The sequence below is a fragment of the Adiantum capillus-veneris genome, chromosome 8 (assembly GCF_014529385.1).
Source record: "Adiantum capillus-veneris isolate H3 chromosome 8, ASM1452938v2, whole genome shotgun sequence".
NCBI classification, from domain to species: domain Eukaryota; kingdom Viridiplantae; phylum Streptophyta; class Polypodiopsida; order Polypodiales; family Pteridaceae; genus Adiantum; species Adiantum capillus-veneris.
Genome location: NC_140938.1, coordinates 27,822,006 through 27,848,005, shown reverse-complemented (window position 1 = coordinate 27,848,005; position 26,000 = coordinate 27,822,006). Strand labels below are relative to the sequence as shown.

General features: G+C 40.8%; 1 pseudogene across 1 annotated transcript; it reads left to right on the top strand.

Moving 5' to 3' along the window:
- The first annotated feature begins 22,518 nt into the window (after positions 1–22,518).
- Positions 22,519–25,593, top strand: LOC147451852 (auxin-induced protein PCNT115-like; annotated as a pseudogene). Its single transcript, XR_015188841.1, has 5 exons — positions 22,519–22,842; positions 24,142–24,339; positions 24,512–24,684; positions 24,752–24,854; positions 24,947–25,593. The product of XR_015188841.1 is annotated as an auxin-induced protein PCNT115-like (transcript).
- The last annotated feature ends 407 nt before the right edge of the window (positions 25,594–26,000 follow it).

Sequence of the window (26,000 nt, the reverse complement as noted above, 5' to 3'; positions counted from 1 at the left end):
AATTTTTTTGTGTCCTCCTTAAGCAAGAACAGAGTAGCTAGGGATGCATATCCGACTGCACTAATTTCGTGTAGGGTGGTAAAAGGTTTTTGTATATATATATATATATTTTACGGTGTCCTCCTTAAGCAAGAATAGAGTAGTTGGTCAGATACACTATTTTTGCATAGAGAGGACATAAGTTTTATTTTTTGAGAAACTTTTTGAGATTGTGTCCTTTTTAAGTGAATGAAGAGGAGGTTTAAAGTAGTGTGTTAAAGAAAAATTAAAGTGAGTCTATGGCTACATATTTTGTTTTTTTAAAAGGTATAATCTTTAGATATGGCAAGGACCAAAGAAACTGCACGGAAGGTTCATAGAGAAGAAGTCAAATCAGGCGATGTTAAAGAAATACCAGAAGATTTCAAACCAGGCGACAAAGATGAAAGCTCTAAAGGCGATAACGGTGAGAGCTCAAAGGGGGACAAAGGTGAGAGCTCAAAGGGAGATAAAGGAGCTGCATGTTCCAAGGAACCAACCAAAAAGGGAGCTGGTATGAAACTCCCACCTATAAAGAAAAGGAGATTCTCTCAAAAGGTGAGATGCTTAAGGGAGATAAGGAGAGCACATAAGGCTCTGACAGTTGCAATTCCAAGGCTTCCTTTTCAAAGGCACTGTAGGAAAATAGTAGAGCAGTTTAAGATACATATGAGATGGACAACAGGTGCCTTTGCATGTATGCAGGAGGCTGCTGAAGACTTTTAAATTGAGCTCTTCCAAGATGCATACACATGTGCAGCCCACTCTCACAAGGTAATAGTTATGGAATAAGAGATGATTATCTTGTGGAGATTAAGGTACAAATTCAGCAAAATTCTTGAACTTCAAGATGAGAAATCCTTCAACATCCTCAACATACCCCCATCAAGAAAGACAAAAGGAGCCTAAAGCGGAGATTGAGAAAATCGTAGACAGGAGGATGTTCAGGAAGAAGGGGAGAAGCCCAAAGTTGACAAGGAAAAGCTGGAAACAAAGGAACTCACAAAGATTGAAGCTCAGCTCCTTTTATTGTTGAGAGGTGCCAATCCCACAGGCTTCATGGTGGTTGTTTTCTTAGAGGATGACCTTCTTCAAAGAAAAGATTATATTTCTTGGATACTGAGTGTGTTGACATTCTCAAAGACTCACAAAGAGAGATCAATGACCACATTATCCTTGCATCTTTGAGTTTTTTTAAACCATTAACATTCTATATGTGTTTTTTAGATTATTCATAGTTAATAATTGTTCTTTGAATTTCTTTGTAGATTATTGATACATGACTATAAGTTAGATGTCCAACATAAAGTGTGGACATGGTGACCCAACCATCTCTCACTATTTGAGAACTGATTCTGACATAAGGAACTTGCTAGACAATATTGATTTTGAGAATTGTGAACTCCTTCTCTACCCCTACCACAAGAGGTATGTTCTACTCTAACCCTAGGTCATTTTCAGATTTTCATCTTGGAGGCTTTTGACAATGTCCATTGGTCTTTCCACAATTCTCACTTGAGTCTTATAGTAATTGATATATTGATAAAACATGTTTCATATTGAACTCTCTCTAGAACATTACATACTCTCTACTTGAGAGCATTTTGTAAAGAGAAAACATTACAAATTCTCTCCTTGAGAGCATGATGTAAATTTTATAACTTTCATTCGTTCCATCTCTCATGTAGCTCTTAATATATTCATTCAATTTCTTCTGCAATTGTGGCAGCCCTTGCATTTTTCTCCGCATGTTTTTCATACTCAATTTGTGTTGACAGCAACATGTCAATGCGCAATCCATAATCCATGTCATCTTCCAACCCTACCCTTGAAGAGCCTAAGAAATCTTCCAACCATGGTGGGAGTTCTTTCAAGTAAGTGGAGATAATGAAAACTAACTCAGGGTTTACCTCTTCTTTCTCTTGTTCATGGGATTTTATCCCTTTTTCCTTCTCCTTCTTGCTCATAGGAAGTAAGGAAGAGGAGCCAAAATCCTTACCCCATATTGATCATTGTAAGGGTGACAAACCTAAACCGAGTTGGCCTATTTATAGTGCTGTGATGACATTGACATCAAACAAGATAAGACATCCAAACAAATAAAAAATAAATAAGACACCAAACAAGATAAGATATTTGAACAATATACCAAATAAAAAAGGAAACTAACAAGATGAGACATCTAAACCAAAAAATTTCATTTGTCATTGATGTGGAAATAGTGTACAAAATGTTCAAAGGAGACAACAATAAAGTGTACAAAATGTCAGCCTGATACAGTTTGCATAGGGAGCAGGGCTTTAGCTTGGAATAAGATGTACTATCCCTCTGGCACTTCTTGGCATAGAAATTTCTTCTCAACCCTCTTCGGGACCTGCAATCAATTAAAAAAAAAGAAAAATTAAGAATATGTCACACAAATTTCTCCATAAAAAAAGAAACCATACTTTCTTTCCAGTTATATGAAAAGCAAATATTGTAGGTAAATTGATCTCCTCATTGTGTAAATCTTGCCTCACTTGGTACAATGAGCACTTAGTTCTTATCTTCAATGTTGTGTTTGTTGTGCATCCATACATCAATGTCCTAAAGGGGGTTCTCATTGAAATCATCCATGTTTTGATTTAAAGGAACCAAGTCTCCCCCCACATGATGCCATCGACTATAAAAAAATGAAATAATGAATTTTTTGGTATGGATCATGTATTTACAAGTAATAGAGCCAGATTGCACTTTGCAAAGGACCCATTCACTAACTTTTGACTCCAACCTTCATCCACAAATTCTAACACATCTTCATTGTCTAAGCACTTAACCAACATCATTGTTCTAGAGACTTTCACATCACGCTTTGTAAACAAATTTACAAAGACACTGATGGGCATAAAAATTGAAAATCTGCTCTGCTTGCTTGCAATGTTTGCCTTTAAACATTTTAAGATCTCATAAAAGATCTTTCACCTATAGCTTTCACTTGTTACTGAGCTTGGAAATGGCCACTCTCCACTTTTAAAACTAGGTAGTGCAACCTTGGTGACAATGCCCAATCCTTCATAGATTTTGGTGGGACATAAAAACGATCATAAAAGAATATCCCTTTTTTTGTAAAGCTCTTCACCAATGTATCAATGGCAGATATCTAAAATATCTATGGCACACTCCACTAGTTGCCATTCATCTATGCTTGAGGGATACAGGTTTGTAATGAGCATAGTAGAGAACCACAAACCAAAATTATAACAATCAAGTAGAGAACCACAAAAAAACCAAAGCAAAGTGAAGATAATCTACAATATACATGTGAACAATAAACAAGAAGACAACCACAAACAAGAAAAGTGTGAACCACTTATAGTTAGCTCTGTGCAGAGGAAGATTTGACCTTTTGAGTTGTAGGTGAAGCTCCTTGTGCATGTAGACATGGTGCACTAAAACCTTTTCACTATCTTCTTGGCTCCAACAAGTTGAAAGTCTTTCACTCTTCCTTTCCAACATGACAAGAATGGGTTCTTGGATGAGGCTTTTCTTCTCCTACTTTGTTGCATTATAATCCAACTACCCTTGATTATAAATATTGGGATCCATTGGTTGTGCTCATCTATGTGGCATAAGTGGTGATGAATTCAATGAATGTGCTACGGAATTTGGATCGGGTGGACTCCATCGCTTAAAGATAACAGGATGCAAAGTGAATGAAGGTGAAGAGAGGATAGCAGGAAGAGGAGGAAAGAAGAGGTGAGACAAAGAGGGGTGGGAAAAGGAGGAAAAAGATGTTATAGAATTGATATTTTATTATCTATTGCAGCTGATAGGTGGCAAAAGCATCAGCAGATAATGGATTATGCAGAAGGATATTACATTTTATGTATATTTGATTATTCAAGTGCTCTTTATGAGCTTTGGCCAATTATGTCCGGCCCGCCAGTTTGTACTCATTTTTGGGCATTCAAGAAATCTATAAATAAATACATGCAAGAGGAAAATGCTCACTCTTGCACGGGGGGAGATTGCACCCAGTGTCTGCGTTATTCTTCTCACCTCTCCTCTCTTCTCTCTTGCTGTGCCGGCGTAGCACTCCATTCTAGGAGGTGCATCTGCACAAGCCCTATTGCTCTCTCTCGCACTCTGTCTCTCTCTGTTCGTGTATCTTGCGATTATGCATCTATGTGGTTGCCAGGTATGTTGATTAATCTATTTTTATGGTTTGTAGTATGCTATTTCGGGTATTTTGCAGGGAACTCCACTCCTCCGGCTGTAGCAGTGGTATCAGTGCATAGGCTACGCTCCAAGACTAAAGATTTTTGACAAGTAGCAGCTAAGTGTTTTGTTTTCTTATGCTCCTAGATTTTGTTAATTGCTTCAATTTATAATAATTATTAGCGTCGATTGTATGAGATAGATAGTGATCTTTAGAAATTGAAGAGAATCCTTTCTTTATTATCATGATATAGTAATTATTAGTATAATTATGTTAATTGAACATATTGATAGAATAGATTAAACATAATCTTATGCTCGGAATCTTATGGCAATATGCAATAACAAGAGAGGAATAGAATCTCTTTCATGATATCAAGGTTTGTCTACGACTCACAGTATAGGATAACAAGTGAGGAATGTTAGATTTCAATTGCCTGTTAGCTGATAAGAAATCCACGAGAGAATTTGACAAAGTGGAAAAAGGAAGAAGAATAGATTTATGAAGAGGAAGGTAGCCTGAGTTTCGATGAGCAAGAAGTAGAAGAAGAAGGAGAAGACCCAACGAGGAAGATGAAGCTGTAACGGATTTTTATTTATTTTTCCCATCTCTCTCTCCCGTCATAAGGAGCAATCTCAAGGACTCATTGCATAGTAGGAAATTAGGAATCACCCCCAATTTAGTCTCTCAAATAATCCTCACATCATGCTATTGACCCTCGCCAAACTCTCCGCATCCTCCACACATCACCAAGGCGAGTAGCACCAGGTGCGCGCAGCATAACATAGAGCTACCCTCGACCAACAGCGTCTGCATTTGCAGCAGCGCTTCATCCCGGCCCATTGAGCAACCAACCATCACGGTTGGCGAGTAAAACCCACCGCAGTCCCCTTCCAATTTTGGCACTTTTCAATCATGCCAAATTGTCTGATCTGTAAAGCAGCATAAGCGGCAGGTGCTCCCTTGTGCGCGTAGCAGTTTTTTGCATGGCAACACCGAGTGAACTCCAGCCGTCAAAGTCTGTGGGCACGGAAATGCTTTCCATTTCTCTCTCTCGATACACTCCGCGTGAACAGTTATAGCTCTCTCTCTCTCCCTCTCCTTGGCTAGTTGCCATGCAGCATGCAGCATGCAGCTGTGATGTGTTAACGAGAAACTCTCATCACCTCACAGCCACACATAGGTGCATTCAAACTCTCTCTCTCTCTCTCTCTCTCTCTCTCTCTCTCTCTCTCTCTCTCTCTCTCTCTCTCTCTCTCTCTCTCTCTCTCTCTCTCTCTCTCTCTCTCTCTCTCTCTCTCTCTCTCTTTCTCCAGCAAACCACCCTTCCTACTTGCTGACGGCCGCCTGCCATCAACCCCATAATCTTCTCCCATCCGACTTTTTTTGGGATACTTTCCAGCTTTTTTACTGCATAGCGTTGCACAACCATCCACACCCTCGTATAAACCTGCAGACGCCCGCCAGTACAAACACATGCAGCGTGTCTCTTTCTGTTCTATCACTTCTGTAGCCACCCCTTTTCGAACGCATCATCCCTAACTAACCACTAGTCCCATGCAAAAGCCATCAGCCGTGGAAAAAGGGAAAAAAAAAAAGAAAAGAAAAAAACGAGTAACGCTTGCTGTCCACAACCACATGGCGTCAACAGACGTTTCAGTCTCTCTCTCTCTCGACTCGAGCTTGTACAACTACCCTTCTTTAACTCTCTCTCTCTCCCCCTCTTATCATTTCCCAGTCACACAACCTAGGCAGCGCTCCTCAGTTCCACTACTCATACACCAACAACATTCTCATTCTCTCTTTCTTTGCCCCTCGACGTTACAGCAGTACACAGGCACCCAAGTTCTCTCTACCTCTGGCCACCTACCCGAGATCTACCTACCTCCCATGCTGAGGCGCTCCCACTCTCACACCCTTCTCGGAGTCGACTCGAGTCATTCCGCCCTCCCTCTATCTCTTGCATGGCGTCGGGTCTCGTCAACAACTGGTAAGGTTGTAATTTGGTTCTGGACCAACAGTTCAATAGCCTCTAATCCATTGCCTTTGGCAACGGAAGCAGCATGATTCAAATTTTCAAAAACATCTCCCAGCCCCTTCTCGTCCGCTGGCGGCCATGTAATCCTCAGGAAACTGTCAACCTCCTGTAACAGGAGAGCTCCTCGATTGCGACCTGCACATGCTGCATTCTCTGTAGCATTGGTTCCTTCATAAGCTGCAACTTACCCCCCCTGAGCCAGTGGTGCTCTCTCTTCATCTGATATGGTAGCCTCCCCCTCATGCAATTGGCGACCATTGACAACACTATTTGACCATTGACGAAGCTCTTGCGACTGTTGCAAGGCCTTTTTTCACCTTTTTAAAAAAAAACTTTCATCTTGCCATTTTATTTTGTATCCAGACATTAGACTCGATTCACACGGATTGTCTCGGTTTAATGGCCTCATATGTAAAGTTGGCCTTTTGAAGCAGAGTAATATAACATTTCATTCAATTTTGCTCCATTTTTCTTCCCCCTCCCGAAATGACTACCTACCGAGGTAGTCATTGACGAAGCTCTGGAGCGACCGTTGCAATACTTTCTCAGACAACGCCAAATGCACAGCATCCTCGTGCATTGACACCGACGCTGATGATGATTTTTTTGGCCTTTTGTTGTACTTCATTTTGTACCTAGACATTGTATTGGATCCATAAGGATTGTATCAATTTAATCTCAAACTTTTTGCAGACGACTAATACATTAAGGTAGTCATGGTGTCCTTCGTAAGCATATGTGCTTGTATCTTTGATCATCAACTCCGACGTTCTGTTGTGGCATCTTCTAGATGTGGTAACATAAATAAATTTAAAATAATAATATATAAAAAAATCGTTGCCTTACGTAGGTTCCATGACTATCATTGGCCAATTCAAAAATTGACGACCACAATAAAATTTAACACAACGATCACGATCGAACACCTTGGTTGCTGAAGTCCGATACTCCTTGGCTGCAAGGTATCCATGGGGCTGCGCAATCATAAACTCTAGGACGATTGGGCTCATCGACATAACACGATATTGAATTGTATCAAATCATTATTATAATTTTGGCTATGTAGTGATAATCTCCTCACATTACTGGTTTTTGGATAATGTATTTGTTAGTCATTTCTCTGCTTTCCACCTGTAGTAAGAATAAAAATAAAGTAGATACAATTAATTTTTTACACGCCTTGGGTGAAATTAAAGCAAAGAATCCTTCCACATTGTTGATAGGTCCTTTCCTTTTATCTCTTATAAATAGTCTGAATTCTCTAACTATGTACAATTCATAAACCTTAAAGTGAGGAGACACTTGTAGCTTCAACCAAGTGAGATACCTCGCGTTAATGGCCCAAAACTACCCCATTTTATTGTTTGATTTTGACCAAGTCAGGTAGTGAGTGATCTTGGTGTTGTGCTTTTGATATTCTTCTTAAAGATCAGACTATAGTAATGACTAGGAAGAACCCTACCATTCAGAGTAAGTGTAACTTGTAAGTGGATCTCTCCCTTGCATCTCAATTCTAGTCATCAACTTACCCTACCTTCATTTCACAGATGGGCCATGTTTTCTTTCAGTTATCACCCGTATATGTCATGACACTTTATCCACAATTTTACGTTACAATTTTGTTAGTCATTATGCTATATTCATGTTATATTTGGTTTTTTTTTTTTTTTGCAAACATTTGTTTTGCCAGATATCTCAACTGTTGAATTATTTTATTTTATTTTTTCCTTTTTAAGTAGATACAAGGCGTCAAAACTTCTCTCTTTAGTTACCTAAAAGGGTGCATGGATGATGTTTGCGTATGCTCTACTTATGAGGCTGTATATTTCACTCGTCCACTCATTCTTAACAATTTTTCAGATAAATTGAACCGTTTGCTTTCTGATTTCAAGTATGTATTGCGACACAAATGATGGGATAGCAAATGGTGTTTACAAGAACATGATTTTAAGTTGTACGAGAGTTACATTGCTAAACACATGAGTTACAATAATACTAGAACCTCACACTCGCCACACACAGAAGTACGTACACATTTGATGCAAAATATCGTTCAGGTATGTACATCACATACATCATTCCTCTTTTCATATTTCATTTCTCTCCATTGTGTTCTAAGCTGAACACTCAAACACTGTTAAGGTCATGGCTTCTGATTGTATTCAAAGAAATTTTTATTGAGATGATTTGTCAATAAGCTATGCAGCTACTCATGTGAGCTAAGGTGCTATGGATAGTGACCAACAATTTGTAAGTACCTTGCTATACTCCAACATGGTGTCACACACATAGTAAATACTTTTCCCTTTTATGTCTTGCCTAGTCCATTGGTCACCAACACACAGATTCGCCGATTTAGGCAGTGTGTAGATACTCATCTTGGTGCAGATCCGCCGATTTAGGCAGCGCATTAAACATTACAAATTCATGAATTTTAAACAATATCAAATGCAGATCCACCGATTTAGGCAGCATTAGTGCAGATTCGCCGGTTTAGGCAACACCGACCACAAAATCATGCTGCAGTGGACTGGCCACCACTGCAACTGGTATGATTTTGTTACCTGGGTATAGAAAATGAAAGATATTTTGGATTTGGATTTGGAATTGGTATAAGATGATTTTCTATCGTGATAGTATTTCTGAAAGTAAACTTGAGATTGATCAGAATTGATTTATACAATGATGAGTGTGACCAATGATATCCTGATTCATTAGGGTATGACATATACTGCTTATTCCAGTGGTATGGGACACTAGAATAGGTAGTATGTGGATGAAGGCAGGCATAACAAATGTGTCTAATCTTATGGATTTTCTTTTACTATTTGATATAGATTTCTAATCATTGTTTTTGACAAGTATTGTTTGCAGATTTTTATCTTCGCAACTGAGGACAGTTGCTTTCCAATAGAGAGGTATGTTATAGAATTGATATTTTATTATCTATTGCAGCTGACACGTGGCAAAAGCATCAGCAGATAATGGATTATGCAGAAGGATATTACATTTTATGTATATTTGATTATTCAAGTGCTCTTTATGAGCTTTGGCCAATTATGTCCGGCCGGCCAGTTTGTACTCATTTTCGGGCATTCAAGAAATCTATAAATAAATACGTGCAAGAGAAAAATGCTCACTCTTGCACGGGGGGAGATTGCACCCAATGTCTTCGTTATTCTTCTCACCTCTCCTCTCTTCTCTCTCGCCATGCCGGCGTAGCACTCCATTCTAGGAGGTGCATCTACACGCACCCTATTGCTCTCTCTCGCACTCTGTCTCTCTCTATTCGTGTATCTCGCGATTATGCATCTATGTGGTTGCCAGGTATGTCGATAAATCTGTTTTTATGGTTTGTAGTATGCTATTTCGGGTATTTTGCAGGGAACTCCACGCCTCCGGCTGTAGCAAAAGAAGATCGTGAGAAGATTCAAAAAATATTTTGGGTCGGTGAAAAAGACCTTTTTGAGGTAAAAAGACCATGTACTTGAAAGTTACCTCGGATTATGGCTCAAAGAAAATTCATTTTAGAAAATCAAATGCAATTTTTAAAAATAAGTTTCCGTAATGAAAGCCCTTCCCTCATTGGCTTAGAGAACTCTCTCTCTAAACGTTAAAAGGCAAAAAAGAGACCTCAAACTTCACCTAATAACTCGGTCTGTCAATAGGCCCTGAAAAAAGGTGTGTGACCAACCCTGAAATTTTCAAAAGCCATGCAACTGCCCCCCATGTCACAAACCCATCATAGATGCCCACTCTAATCAACGAATAACAAACTTCCATCCACACTAGCTATGCATATGGACAAACCCAAAAACGTTACCCTTAGGACTCGGGCTCTAAAGTACATATGTGACAAGTTAGATCATGACCAACGATTGAAAACCAATTGCCAATAGGCAATAATGTGTGTGCTATCGTCGACATGAAAAAACATATCATGAGGCTAATTTGGAGGGTCTACATGCATGAAAAAAACTATTGCTAAAAAGCTAGGAGGATGTGTTGATCTTGCCATACCTCCGACTAGTGTGGACGATGAGGTGGGTGATGGATCTACAAAAGAAGCCTCCTCCCCAGGGATAGAATGTACACAAAAAAGGATAGAGGAGCTTTATCACCAACGAAGCCACTGCCACTCACAAGAATCCCAATCCAAATGAGCAAGGGGCTTTCCCTGCCAAATCCACGATCTCCAAAGTCGTGCCTCCTTAATAGTGAAAACAAGGTCAACACGTGATCTCCTCTGGAGAGAGCCTACCACTCTAACAGACTGCCAATGTGCAACCAACTTCTGCTCAATTGGAACCTTGCCCTGAACCTTCAGTTTGATGTGACATCCATGATGACCAGTCTCAACAATGCTAAAGACTAGAGTCCCATGTTGAGCAACAATAAGGACTCCTAAGCGAGGATCACAATACACCCACCAACCTTGATTAGAGAGAGAGAGAGAGAGAGAGAGAGAGAGAGAGAGAGAGAGAGAGAGAGAGAGAGTATTATCATCCTCAAATGCTATAATATGACCTATGGAACCAAATCATCTGAAGTAGTTGGGAGGCTGGAAATGTGAAGGAAGCAAGCTCAAATGTGATCAAAGCCAAGCACTTAGGTAGGGTATGAAGCTAAAGATTATTGAACTTGCAAGGGGCACAATGTACAACAATAGAGAACACTTTCCAAATACCCCAATGCCATGTCTCACATCAAAGGGAGTGGGAGCTATGTTGGATTGCTACTAAGTTGCAAAGTGCGGATGGGGAGATAGGCTCAAGCATCTATGGGTGAGTTTAACAGATCATATCTTAGAGATTAAGATGCTTTTGCATTTGATGCAATGTGGCCATTTGGATTGTTATAAGTTGTCATAATTGTAGTATTAAAGCTTGTTGTTTGAACTCTTTAATCATCACCATAGCATGATTAAGGCTGTCATGATTCAATGTCTCTCTCAGATCATCATCCATCACCTAAGCATTAGTAAGGATATGGAGATGACAATGAAGGGTGGGTATCCCTTTGATGTGAGACATACCCCAATGCCATGTCTCACATCAAAGGGAGTGGGAGCTAAGTTGGATCGCTACTAAGTTGCAAAAAGCGGATGGGGAGATAGGCTCAAGCATCTATTTGTGAGTTTAGTAGATCATATCTTAGAGATTAAGATGCTTTTGCATTTGATGCAATGTGGCCATTTGGATTGCTATAAGTTGTCATAACTCTAGTATTAAAGCTTGTTGTTTGAACTCTTCAATCATCACCATAGCATGATTAAGGCTATCGTGATTCAATGTCACTCTCTTAGATCATCATCCATCACCAAAGCATTATTAAGGATATGGAGATGACAATGAAGGTTGGGGTATCACTTTTAAGGACAAATATTTTTTGTGGTATGAAAATTCATGCTCCAAAGACACATGTTGGGGCAATGGGATGCTAACAAGACCACTCCGATTTCCTTCTTGTGACTGCATTTAGCCTTGAGTTTTGTGAAATTTGATTAGGTTTGGTCTCATTCACCAAGCGACAACTCCAACTCCCATTCAACAATTGCCCCCCCCCCCCCCCTCCAACACACACACACACACACCTCTTTCCACATATACATAGAGAGAGAGAGAGAGAGAGAGAGAGAGAGAGAGAGAGAGAGTGGAGAGTTGAAATAGAGAGAGAGAGAGAGAGAGAGAGAGAGAGAGAGAGAGAGAGAGTGGAGAGTTGAAATCATTAAAGCTTGATTTCCCTCACTCTCAATTTCATGCTCATCTAGCTACATCAGTAGACCAAGCTCCATATAATTTATTACATGTGGTTACCCTTTGGTTTCTTGGATGCTCAAATTTAGAATTATGTAAGGCTTTAGATGACGTTATAATGGATCATGATAAGAGTAAGTATCCTAGGATAGTAATGGGGAGAGATGTGAGTATTATGCTAAGCTATGCTAGTATGAGTAGACAAAGTTTGAGTGTAGTAAAATGACTTGGAAATGATCTGTATTATTTTTGTTATAATAAAGTGATCAACAGATAAAGAATGTCTCTTATTTTTTTTCAAACAATGATAGGTGAAGAAATAAGGCAGAGAGCCTTTTCATGGAATTAATAGAGCCCCTACAATGCATACATGGGGCATCAAATATTTTCGTTACTTCATCCAACTTATAGGTGAACAAAGAGTTGGGTTAGTAGGCACCTTCATGGTCAATTAATTCAAAATATGATTACATGTCTTTCTAGGTAAAGAACAATGTATTATATAAACATCCCCTTTCGTGCACGCGCGCGCGCACGCACACACACACACACACACAGAAGAAGAAGAAGAAGAAGAAGAGGGGGAGGAGGAGGATTTTAACGTCGTAGGAAACTATCCCAAGAGACCTCAAAGATCTATCCCATGAGAGTTGAACTCAAGACCTGTTATTCAAGAGGGAAATGACATAACCAATCTACCACGCTTGAGTGATAGAAAGGTTATACTGCTTTCCTCTTTTTATCAACACACACGAGAAGAAGAGGATTTTAACGTCATAGGAAACTATCTGTCATCAAATATCTAATATCTAACCAACCCAAATGATTTTCTCATATTAAACTGATCATTTAATGTGGGATAATAAACGGGAACAAGGGTTAGAATATAGACATGTGCTTACTGATCTATCTCAACATGGGGCCAATGGTAAAGGGGCCCAAATGAGAGATGGTCTGCCAAAGACCAAGGTTAACTAATGAAGCTTAAAAGACCTTAGGGTTAGCTTCATTAAAGACCTCCAATGGTTAGTGTTAAAAGTCCTTTTGACCTTAAGCAAGCTAGGGTTGTGCTTGAGGTGAGAACCTTAGGCAAGCTAGGGCTGTGCTTGAGGTGGAAACCCGATCTAAACTTAGCCAAGCTAGGGTTGTGCTTGAGCTCGGGCAAGCTAGGGCTGTGCTTGAGGTGGGAACCCGATCCAAACTTAGGCAAGCTAGGGCTGTGCTTGAGGTGGGAACCCGACCTAAACTCGGGCAAGCTAGGGCTGTGCTTGAGGTGGGAACTCCACCTAAGGTGCTTGTCATACTTGATGACTAAGGTACTTGAGGTACTTGTCACATTTAATGAGGAAGTTGCTTGAGAAGCTTCCTATGCATGGGAGATAAGATGCTCGAGTCAAAAAGAGAACCTACTCACTTAATGAGGAAGCTGCTTGAGAAACTTCCTATGCATAACAATCTCAAAGTTAGGAAAATTCTAAAAGAGCACATGGGACACATGTCAGACTCTCACTAAGCTTAACCACATGGGTGCTTGAATGCTATCGGTTGGGCTAAAGAGGGTCCAATGAGCTTTTACTTCCACCTAACAAATATCTAGATATTTTCAAGCTCTCTCTCTCTCTAAGGGGTAAGGAGGACACTTGTCAAAAGACTACCCATATGCTTGACTGCATGCTGGATGTGATTGGCTAAGGGGAGAGGGGTCCAATGAACTTGTAGCAAGTAGAATTTTTGCCCAAAGCAAGAAAGGGGGGTGCTAGGGGGATATACACCATCACACACACTCATTGGAGACACCATTCTCACTTGGTGAAAGTTGAGGACCACCACCTCCTTCTCCAAGCTTGTGAGAGTGAAAGCCTACACCAACACTCTTGGCTATGGAATGCAAATCCAACCAAGAGTCATTCTTCAATGCTTAAGCTTTCCATCTTCTCCATCTCCATTACTATGCTATTATGTATGCTAGCAAGAAGAGTAATGATAAGTGAGGAACTACTTCTTTATCCTATGGAATGTTTCTTCTTCCTCTTCCCTATCCTCATTCCCCGCTAGCTCTCTCCACCTTCAAAGGTGTTTAAGGCCTTGGGACTGAGGCTTGGGATAGTTAATGCTTTCTTCAAGTTTATGTTATGTTATGTTTGTGATGCATGAAGCTTTCCATCTTCATTGCATCACCAAGGTCACAAGGAACACATAGATTGTATTGTACCAAGTCTCTCTTGATGGGAGAAACTATAATACAAATGCCTATTGGAGGGGGGACCGGCTCCATATGAATCCGGTCCTCAACTATTGTCATGTTCTCTAAACTCTCTCTCTCTTGCAAAAGTATTGTTCATGCCAAGTTAACTAAGTACCATGTTTATGTTGCTACCATCAATTAAGTTCACCCGCTATGCTCACAAAGTAATCTCTTAAAAGTGCTTCACCTACTTTCCTAATTCCGCTACTCTCAAAGTTCATATGCCATTTCCATTACATTGGTATCAGAGCATTTGGTTTCTCTTTTCTTGCTTAAGAAGAGAGGTCCTTAAGTACCCTATTAATGGTTGATTTTGTTAATTATATTAGGGTAAGTGGGACTTGGATCTATTATCGGTTTTGTTGAACCCACCATGTGGGATATGGTGCACACCTTGGGAGATTTGGACTTAATAATGGAGTCTATTTAGACTTGCCTATGGCTTTACCATTATTGAGCCATAAAAAGTCCGAAAGGAGCTATCCGTCGACAACTTGGCTATGTTAGACTCACTCCACTACTCTCTATAATTAACCAATTCGAGCCATGGGTGTAGATACTTAAGTGCCTATTTTCAAAGGCTAAGAGGAGTAGCAACTAAGGTTTTGAATTGCCAAAGCATACACTAAGTAAACACGTAACTTTAACTAGCATGCCTGACAATAATCAAGAGAAGAGAATGAACATTGATAACTTTGATTTTGCACATGAAGGTGCTAATGATGATGCTCCCATGTTTGTTAATTATCTTGTCACTAGGTTGCAACAAGCTATGGGCAACCCCACTTTGCAAGCCGAAGTTACTCAACAACTTCGTGCTTATGGGATTTCCTTTCCTCTCCAAGAGGAGAGAGAGCTTACAAGGCCTCTTGAAGAGACCCCCAAAAGAAGACTCGCTCCCATACGAGAGGAGGAATCCAAAGATCAAGAAAGCAATGAATCCCTAAATTCCTCCGAAGATGTGGCTCCACGAAGAAGGAGGACTAAACGATCACCAACTCCTCCCAAGAGGAAACGGTTAACCCATAGTCCTTCTCCTCGTCACTCCAAAAGGGAAGAGAGAAAACCAAGGAAGAAAAGGGCAAGAAAGAGGTCACCCTCTTCTCCTTCTTCTTCACCTTCCTCCTCTACTGATGAAAGCTATGGCTTTTCTCCTAGAGAATATAAGAGGGGAGGACATCACAAATCTTACCCTGCATGGCGAAGGTCACAAAAGCTCAAGAAGTTCAAAGAGAGAGGAAAGAGTATCTCTTTTCTCACCTATGATGGAACCTTTGGTGCTACCGACAAAGTATTGGCCTTCATCCAACAATTTGATGCGGCCTTTGGAGACGAGGGCTTCACGGAGTCCTCCAAGCTACGCCATGTAGCTATGCACTTCCAAAAATCAGTTCGTCAATGGTGGGCTAGTCTTCGAGGCAATGGCAAAGCACCAAAGACATGGAAAACTCTACGAGTTTCCATCATGAAGCAATTCCTTGCAAGTGATGCAAAGGACAAAGTGCTCCCTGAATGGCAGAGTTTAAGGCTTCTCTCTCATGAGTCTATCTACAAATATGTGGACAAGTTTTGGGATTTACATCTCAAGGCTACTGTCTTTCAAAAGATAGACTTTGTTGAGCAAAAACAATAATTCTGTGTAGGATTACCTGAGGAGATGGCCGAGTATGTCAACTCTCAATGGCCTAACTCTATCAGCGAAGTAATCCACCATAACATGGTTGCTGCACGCATCAATTTCCAACAAGGGGTTAGACGGAATGTCAAACCCATGGAAAATAAAGACAAAAGTGATGCAAAGGGAAAAATTAATGCCCAATATTTTTCCCACAGCCATTCCAACAACAACAACAACAATCGGTCCAAGGAGAAAGGAGTTTACAAAGGTAAAAATAAACTCTCTCCTGAAGAGCTTGAAACTTTTCGCAAGGATCACAAATGTTTTAAGTGTGGGGAGCAAGGACATGGCTATCGTTCTTGCCCCAAAAGAAATGCTCGCAATGAGACTCCTAGAGCTTCCACTATCGAAGCTTCAAAAGAGGATACTCATTGCAAAGGATCACCTCTCTCCTATGCTTGGGGAAAGGTAAGGGAGCATGATGCTTTCATCCTGTTTGACCCTGGTTCTGGTCTCAACTTCATATCAATGGAGTTGGCCACCAAGTTGGGCATTCAAGCTTTTGAGATGGGAGATGCTGTAACGGCCGATGCCGCTTTCAAGGGACAACAAGCCTCCGTTACTCCCTTGATTGGGAAGTTGAGGCTTCATGTCCAAAGCTATGTCAACAAAGAAGACTTCTTCATCTCTCCTCTCCAACATGAGGATGTTATCCTAGGGATACCATGGTTCAACCGCATGGCTGCCAACATGAAGTTCCTTGAAAGGAGAATCTACTTCACCTACAGGGGAAAGACTATGTATATAGATGCTAATGAGTCTGGTATAAATCCTCTCGCCCTTGATAAATCAATGAAAAGCTCAGTTCTGTGTACATGATTTTTGTCAAAGAATCCCAAAAAATCCTAATGTTTCATCAAAGGTGAATGGTAGGAATCAAGAAGAGTTAGACTTGTCTAACTTTCTAAAAGGATTCCAAGATGTGTTCATTGATGATATCCCTATGGACTTACCTCCAAAACGAGGGGATGATGACCATCGAATTGAGCTCCTATCAGGAAGCTCACCGCCTAACAAACCTCCCTATCGAGTTTCACAAGCTCAACAAGAGGAGATCATGAGGCAAGTACAAGAATTAGTAGACAAAGGAATGGTGAGGCCTAGCTCCTCTCCCTTTTTCTCTCTAGTCCTTTTAGTGTAAAAGAAAGATGGTACATACCGCATGTGTGTGGACTATCGCACACTAAATCATATCACTATCAAAATCAGATTTCTCGTACCCCGGGTAGAAGATCTGTTTGATAAGCTACAAGGCTCTACCTACTTCATTAGGATTGACCTTAAAAGTGGATACCGTCAAATAAGGATAGTGAATGAAGATATCCTAAAGACTGCGTTTCGTACAACGTTTGGCCTTTATGAATATCTAGTCATGCCTTTTGGCTCGACTAATGCACCAGCTACATTCAATCGATTAATGGAGAAAAATTTTAGACCCTACCGCAAATTCACTAGAGTGTTCTTTGATGATATCATCATCTACTCCAATTCCTTGGAGGAACACAAGCAAAATCTCCAAGTGATTTTTCAAGCATTAAGGGAACATAAGCTTTTTCTCAATCAAAAGAAAAGTGAATTTTTCCTTCAAGAGATTCAATACTTAGGTCATATTATCTCTCAAGATGGTATCCGTATGGATCCATCAAAGTTGGAGGTAATAAAAGCATGGCCTAATCCAAGGAATCTACATGAGCTAAGAAGCTTTATTGGTATGTGTGTATACTATAGACGCTTAGCAAAATTCTCTCAAATAGCAGGACCATTACATGACTTAACAAAGAAAAACGTTAAGTATTCATGGACTACTAAGGAGCAAAGTGCTTTTGACAAGCTCAAAGAGAAGCTTATCTCCCAACCAGTCCTTATGCTTCCGGATCTCTCAATGCCATTTGAGGTCCAATGTGATGCTTGTGGTGATTGCCTTGGAGCAGTCTTGCTTCAAGAAGGGCATGCCATAGCTTATGAGAGCCGAAGGCTCAGCACGGATGAACGGGTCTTAGGCATTTATGAGAAAGAGCTGTTAGTTGTTCTACATGCCCTAGACACATGGAAGCACTATCTATTGGGGACTCCATTCATCTTACGAACAGACCATCAAAGTCTCAAGTACTTCATGACGCAAACAAAGTTTTCCAACAAACAAATGAGGTGGGAAAATTTTCTTTCACAATTTAATTTTCACATTGCTCACATTGCTGGTAAGCACAATCAAGTGGCTGATGCACTTTCGCGACGACCAAAAGTTAATGATTGTGTCAATAGCAACTCACAATGATCTATCTTCTATGATAGATGAGTATGCTATTGACCCTGATTTTAAAGACATAATGTCAGCCCTTGCTTTGGGGAAGAAAGAGAAACCATTCACCTTGCAGGATGGTTATCTTCTCCATGGCAATAGGCTATGTGTTACCCACTCCCTTGGTGAGAAAGTCATGTATGAATCCCACGCTCCTCCCTATGCGGGGCATAGAGGCATTCAACCTACTCTTCGAGGAGTAGAGATGTACTTTTATTGGCCTACCATGAAAGTGGACATACAGGAGTATGTTTCAAAATGTGTAGTATGCCAAAAGACTAAGTATGATAGAGGGAAGCAACGTGGATTACTCCAGCCATTGCCAATTCCTAATTCACCATGGGAGAGTATATCCATGGATTTTATCTTTGGATTACCAAAATCTATCCATGGGAATACGGGAATATGGACAATAGTCGACAAGTTTAGCAAGCAAGCACACTGTATCCCTGTCAAGAAGACTATTAAGGCACACCAAATGGCAACTCTCTTCATATCACAGATTTTCAAACACCATGGATTGCCAACGTCCATCGTGTCACATAGAGATCCTAGAATGACCAGCAATTTCTGGAAAGGTCTCTTTGAAAATCTAGGTACAAGATTGAATTTCTCTTCGGCCTGTCACCCACAAATGGATGGCCAAAGTGAGATAGCCAATCTTACGATTCTTGATCTACTAAAGACCTATGTCACAGAAGTAGATCAACGCTCACAATGGGAAAAGTACTTACCTCTTGTAGAGTATGCGTATAATAATACTATCCATACTTCTACGGGAAAAGCACCTTTTGAAATCATAGAAGGAAGACCTAAAAGTCCCTTGCTACTCAAAGTACATGGGAAGATCTTCGCTGCCGATGAGTATAGTCGTGACCTGCAAACATCTTTTCAAAAGATTAAGGAGGCTATATCCATCTCCCAACTAAGTCAAAAAGCTTTTGCTGACAAGCACAGAAGGGCCTTAATGTTCAAAGAAAATGATTGGGTCTTACTTAAGTTTCCAAAGGCTCGATTGAGGCAAACGACGGGCAAAAATCCTACGTGCCATCAAAAGTATTATGCTAAACTAGCAAAAAGATACTATGGTCCTTTTCAAATTTTGAAGCCAATCAATGAGGTAGCTTATCAACTCAAGTTACCTAACCATTGGCTCTTACACAATGCTTTTCATGTGAGCCTACTCAAGCCCTACAAAGGAGAACCTCCAAATGAACCAATTATTGAAGACCCTCCCGAAATCGAAGATCAAGAAGAGGTACTACAACCCGAAGCTATTCTTCGGCATGAAAACAAGGTACTACAACATGGTAAGATTATCCGACGGTATCTTATTAAGTTAAAAAATTATCCTTTTGAAGATGCTAGATGGATGCAAGGAATCCAGCTTAAGGATAGTATGAACCTTGTCAACGCTTACAATGCTACATTAGAGTAACCAAATGTACATGTTTCTTTCAAACGATTAATGTTTTTGTCTTATAAGACTAATTCTCTCTTTATTGTGCACAAATTTAAGTAGTATGCATACTAAGAATCATGTTTGGGATGACGACGTCTCTCAAACACCATGTAGAATTTGTCACTCTACTTGGGAGGATGAAATGGACTCAAGCGCAGACATGCTTGCGGAAGCTATGTCTCCCAAGCACCAATGGATTAGTCATCCATCTTGGAATGATGTCGTAGGGTAAAAAGGGATCCTCTACCCGCTAAGACAAATTGACTAATGGCTATGACTTTATCTTTTACCTCATAGTCGAGGACGACTATGATTTCAAGAGAGAGGTAATGTCATCAAATATCTAATATCTAACCAACCCAAATGATTTTCTCATATCAAACTGATCATTTAATATGGGATAATAAACGGGAACAAGAGTTAGAATATAGACATGTGCTTACGGATCTATCTCAACACGGGGCCAATGGTAAAGGGGCCCAAATGAGAGATGGTCTGCCAAAGAGCAAGGTTAACTAATGAAGCTTAAAAGACCTTAGGGTTAGCTTCATTAAAGACCTCCAATGGTTAGTGTTAAAAGTCCTTTTGACCTTAAGCAAGCTAGGGTTGTGCTTGAGGTGAGAACCTTAAGCAAGCTAGGGTTGTACTTGAGGTGGGAACCCAATCTAAACTTAGGCAAGCTAGGGTTGTGCTTGAGGTGGGAACCCGACCTAAACTTAGGCAAGCTAGGGTTGTGCTTGAGGTGGGAACTTCACCTAAGGTGCTTGTCATGCTTGATGACTAAGGTACTTGAGGTACTCGTCACATTTAATGAGGAAGTTGCTTGAGAAGCTTCCTATGCATGGGAGGTAAGATGCTTGAGTCAAAAAGAGAACCTACTCACTTAATAAGGAAGTTGCTTGAGAAACTTCTTATGTATAAAAATCTCAAAGTTAGAAAAATTCTAAAAGAGCACATGGGACACATGTCAGACTCTCACTAAGCTTAACCACATGGGTGCTTGAATGCTATCGGTTGGGCTAAAGAGGGTCCAATGAGCTTTTACTTCCACCTAACAAATATCTAGATATTTTCAAGCTCTCTCTCTCTCTAAGGGGTAAGGAGGACACTTGTCAAAAGACTACCCATATGCTTGACTGCATGCTGGATGTGATTGGCTAAGGGGAGAGGGGTCCAATGAGCTTGTAGCAAGTAGAATTTTTGCCCAAAGCAAGAAAGGGGAGTGCTAGGGGGATATACACCATCACACACACTCATTGGAGACACCATTCTCACTTGGTGAAAGTTGAGGACCACCACCTCCTTCTCCAAGCTTGGGAGAGTGAAAGCCTACACCAACACTCTTGGCTATGGAATGCAAATCCAACCAAGAGTCATGCTTCAATGCTTAAGCTTTCCATCTTCTCCATCTCCATTACTATGCTATTATGTATGCTAGCAAGAAGAGTAATGATAAGTGAGGAACTACTTCTTTATCCTATGGAATGTTTCTTCTTCCTCTTCCCTATCCTCATTCCCCGCTAGCTCTCTCCACCTTCAAAGGTGTTTAAGGCCTTGGGACTGAGGCTTGGGATAGTTAATGCTTTCTTCAAGTTTATGTTATGTTATGTTTGTGATGCATGAAGCTTTCCATCTTCATTGCATCACCAAGGTCACAAGGAACACATAGATTGTATTGTACCAAGTCTCTCTTGATGGGAGAAACTATAATACAAATGCCTATTGGAGGGGGGACCGGCTCCATATGAATCCGGTCCTCAACTATTGTCATGTTCTCTAAACTCTCTCTCTCTTGCAAAAGTATTGTTCATGCCAAGTTAACTAAGTACCATGTTTATGTTGCTACCATCAATTAAGTTCACCCGCTATGCTCACAAAGTAATCTCTTAAAAGTGCTTCACCTACTTTCCTAATTCCGCTACTCTCAAAGTTCATAGGCCATTTCCATTACACTATCCCAAGAGACCTCCGAGAGAATTGAACTGTTATGAAAGAGAGAGAGAGAGAGAGAGAGAGAGAGAGAGAGAGAGAGAGAGGAACTCATGCTTCAACTTTTTGATGATAGCAAATGCCTTTTCTTGGCTAATTGAATTATAACACTCCTAGAAATTATGATAAGAATATTATGTGATATCGAAGTAAACAAATCGTCATGAATTATACACCAAGTATACCAAGGTTACACACCCTATCTATAGATAGTGAAACAATTGGGTCATGCTAGGAGAAAAAAATGTATCATTGTAAGTCACTTGTTAATCAACAATAGCCAATTCAATGGAACAATATAGCAACTTAAAGCAACCATCAATTACTTTATGTTTCAAAAAGGCCAAAACGATGAGTTAAACACATTGATGTGTGAGGATCTTCAGTGGATTGTCTTTTGAGAGGTTTTAAAATCATCTCTTCTATTGTTCTACACAAGATGTCACAATTAATAATTACCTAGAGTTGTCTTATCGGAGCTTTAAAGTACGATCTTGTTTAATAAGAAAGCATCCAAGAATATACTTGACACTACCTAATTGATGCATAGAGAATGTTTGCACATGTTGGCACCTTTGTTGTTGTTTTGGGGGGGGGGGGGGGGGGGGGGGGGGGGGTGAAGAAAGAGAGTGGCACAGATGTAGCCCTTGCTTCTTCCTCGCCGCATCAACCATCAGCACAGTCACATATTAGTTCCTCTAAAAGCTTATATGCCCATAACGTATTAACATGTCTTGCATGTCCATGATGCACCGAATGATGCAACCTAAGATTATGTCACCCATGGTGTACTCAATTTCAAATGCCTATAAATAGAACTACTACATTGCTACGTAAATGAGCTTCACAAGAGCAAACCTGAATCCAGCTAATTAGTGGAGACTAGCAGCGAGTGAATTGCAGGATTCTGAGGAGTGACGAGTCAGCAATGGCGGATGCTCGACTTCCTCTGGTGCCCCGCATCAAGTTGGGATCGCAGGGCTTGGAGGTGTCAGCGCAGGGATTGGGATGCATGAGCATGTCCGGAAACTATGGGCCCCCCAAACCGGAGGAGGACATGATTCACCTCATTCGCTACGCTGTCAACGAGCTTGGCGTCACCTTTCTCGACACCTCCGACATCTATGGCCCTCACCATAATGAGCTCCTTCTCGGAAAGGTTCTATTCTACCATCTCGCTATTACATACATGAGAGAGAGAGAGAGAGAGAGAGAGAGAGAGAGAGAGAGAGAGAGAAATGAAATGAAATGTTATATTAACGTCTTCAAAAGGCCGAAATGACCTATGAGACCAATCAGTTACAAAATAGTGAATCTAATACCATGTCTGGGTACAAAAGAACTAGAAGTGGAACAAAATACTACTACTACTACTACAATCTAAAACTACGTGGGTGTAGCAGCTGATACAATAGGTACCCGGTAGACTGGATGTAACAGTGTGTGAAACAAAGATGGAAGAAATGGTGAGGATCCATCCTCATCTGCACTCTGGATGTCGAGAGAGTATGGCTCGAATCTTCTGTTGTAGTCTCCGTCGATGCTGTGTAGCTCCTCTCCTCAGTCGCGGTCGTCTGTATCTCTGTAGCTCCAATGCTCGGTCGATGAGAGTGCCAGTAGTGGTCGAATGAGTGTGGGACGAGCTCTGCAGTGGTGGCTGCTCCTCTGGCTGTCCCATATCTAGTGAAAAGAAATCTGTAATGTGTCTCTGGGACTGCCTCTCTCTAGCTCTCCCCAGTAAAGTGTCTCTATACCTGTGTAAGTCAAGTAGATATAGTCCAAGACATCTCTGATCCTCATAACTCATGACCCTAGATAGAGGACCAAAACCCTCTCTGAATAAGCAGTGGAAACGCCCCCGTATCTCATAGAACACTGTGCAATGACATATGTAGTGCAACTCTGTCTCTGGCTCTCTCTGGCATAATCGGCATATCCTGCTGTCTGCTGGTATCCCTCTGAATCTACCAGTCTCAATCTCGAGCTGATGTGAGGATGTGCGTATCTGACCAATGGCACAACGCAAACCATGAGACATATGTGTGTCCATGAGAGAGAGAGAGAGAGAGAGAGAGAGAGGGGGGGCATTTTTAGAACCATGTTTAAACTTCCCAATTAGGGTAGTTGATGGATCATATGCTTGGAACATGGGGGTAATTATGGAGGGAAGAGCGTTTGCAATATGAAAAAAATGTATCAGAGATTTAGAGCTGGTGTGCCACAACCTGCACCATTAAAGGAGAAATGAATGAGTAAACACATTATGCAGATGATTCAGGGGGCTTGAACCCACAACTTTAAACAGTAAATTAGTGAACACATCACGTGCACAAATTTGTAGGTACAACCTAGTGATTAATCTGGGTTGAACAATATATGTCGTTGTAAAATCTCTGCACTCGGCTATTTTTGTTGTATTCCGACGTTACGATTTTGTTAGAACCTTCTTTCTCTGCAGGCTTTGAAGGGTATTAGGGAAAAGGTTCAACTGGCTACCAAATTTGGCATCTATTATGAGGACGGGAAAGCCATCTTTAGAGGAGATCCAGATTATGTCCGTGCATGCTGTGAAGCAAGTTTGAAAAGATTGGAAGTGGACTGTATTGATCTATACTATGTGCATCGCATAGATGCTAGTATTCCAATCGAGGTTACTGTAAGTAAAGAGTTCTCTTACATGCCGTTATGCTCAAGAAGACTTTCTGATTTATGTCAGTGGTAGTTTCCTTATTTGCATAGATATGTGGTAAAATACATCCAAAGTGCTTTCGGTTTATGTCAGAGTATACAAAGTTGAAACATTAGTTAACGAATTTGTCTCTCTACAGGTTGGGGAAATGAAAAAGCTTGTTGAAGAAGGAAAGATCAAGTACGTGGGTCTCTCTGAGGCATCAGCTTCGACTATCCGACGAGCTCATGCGGTGCATCCAATTACAGCAGTCCAATTGGAATGGTCCTTGTGGACTCGTGATGCTGAAAGAGAAGTCATACCGACGTGCAGGTTGTTATTTGTCAATTTTGGTCCTTTGTTGGGATTTATGGGGTCTGAGAGGTGCTAATACTTGCAGGGAGTTGGGAATAGGGATTGTGCCTTTTAGTCCCTTAGGGCAAGGTTTCTTTTCTGCTGGACCGAAGATTTTGGAGAATTGAGCAGATAATGACATGCGTAAGGTAATTACTTTTAAATGTGCCGGGATGGATCCGTCTTTTGGTGATCCATTATAATGGTATCTCATGCTCATGCTTGTCCTATGTTTGCCCAGACTAGTCAGCCAAGGTTTACATCAGAAAATATGGACCAGAATGTGGAGCTGTTTCTGAAGTTGAATGATTTGGCTGCGAGAAAGGGCTGTACACCAGGCCAACTTGCCCTTGCATGGTTGCAGCACCAGGGTAAAGATGTTGCTCCCATTCCCGGCACCACCAAACAAAAGAATCTAGAGGAGAATGTGGGCGCGTTTAATGTTAAGCTTTCGAAAGAAGATCTTGAAGAGCTGGAGTCCTTTTTTCACCTGAATTGTGCAGCGGGTGCGAGGTATTCAAATATGGCGATGACCACAATTGAGTCAGAGACAATCCCCCTTTCGGAATGGCAGAGTAAGTAGATAATGTTGATGGAAAGGTATAGACAACAGTCAGAGCTCAATGTGAGTGTGGAGCGTGGCAGCAACGAGGTCTCTGATTGTTACGGTGCTGTCATCTGGGCAACACCAGTGGATAGGATAACTGTCTAGATGCAAAACCATAATGGTTAACACATGAATATCCGACTTGAGAAGTTGAATCTGATTATTGTCTAGATACATATTCATAATGGTTGATACTATACATACCATACTTGGGAAGTTGATACACACAGATTGAAGTATTCTCTGATCTTCAGCTTCTTTTTAGTAAAAATTTTGCCATCTGCTCCATAGTGTTTGTATTACTTTATGTCCAAAACGATAAAGCTTTTTGGCTACTCTTGGATAGTATGACGGTATGGATGGACAAGTTAAAGAAGAGGAGTAGACTTGAGGGTTCCGTGATGAACAGACACACGAAACGTAACTGCGTGTGGCTGATATTTGTGTGTTGCTGATGTGGAATTGTAGGCTCTTTTGGGATGTCGTACAATGTTGGTGTGGGCCATTTGCTTCAGGCATCACAAAAAGCATGTGTCAGAGCTATTCTGAATGGACATGAGTAGTTTCACTACATTGGGCTATAGAGGCAACAGCACCCACTTCATGTGACTTTTCAAGTTTGATATCGAGGAAGCCAAAGTGTGAGTGTCCATGCACAGATTCTCATAGAAACTTTGGTCAGCTTGAT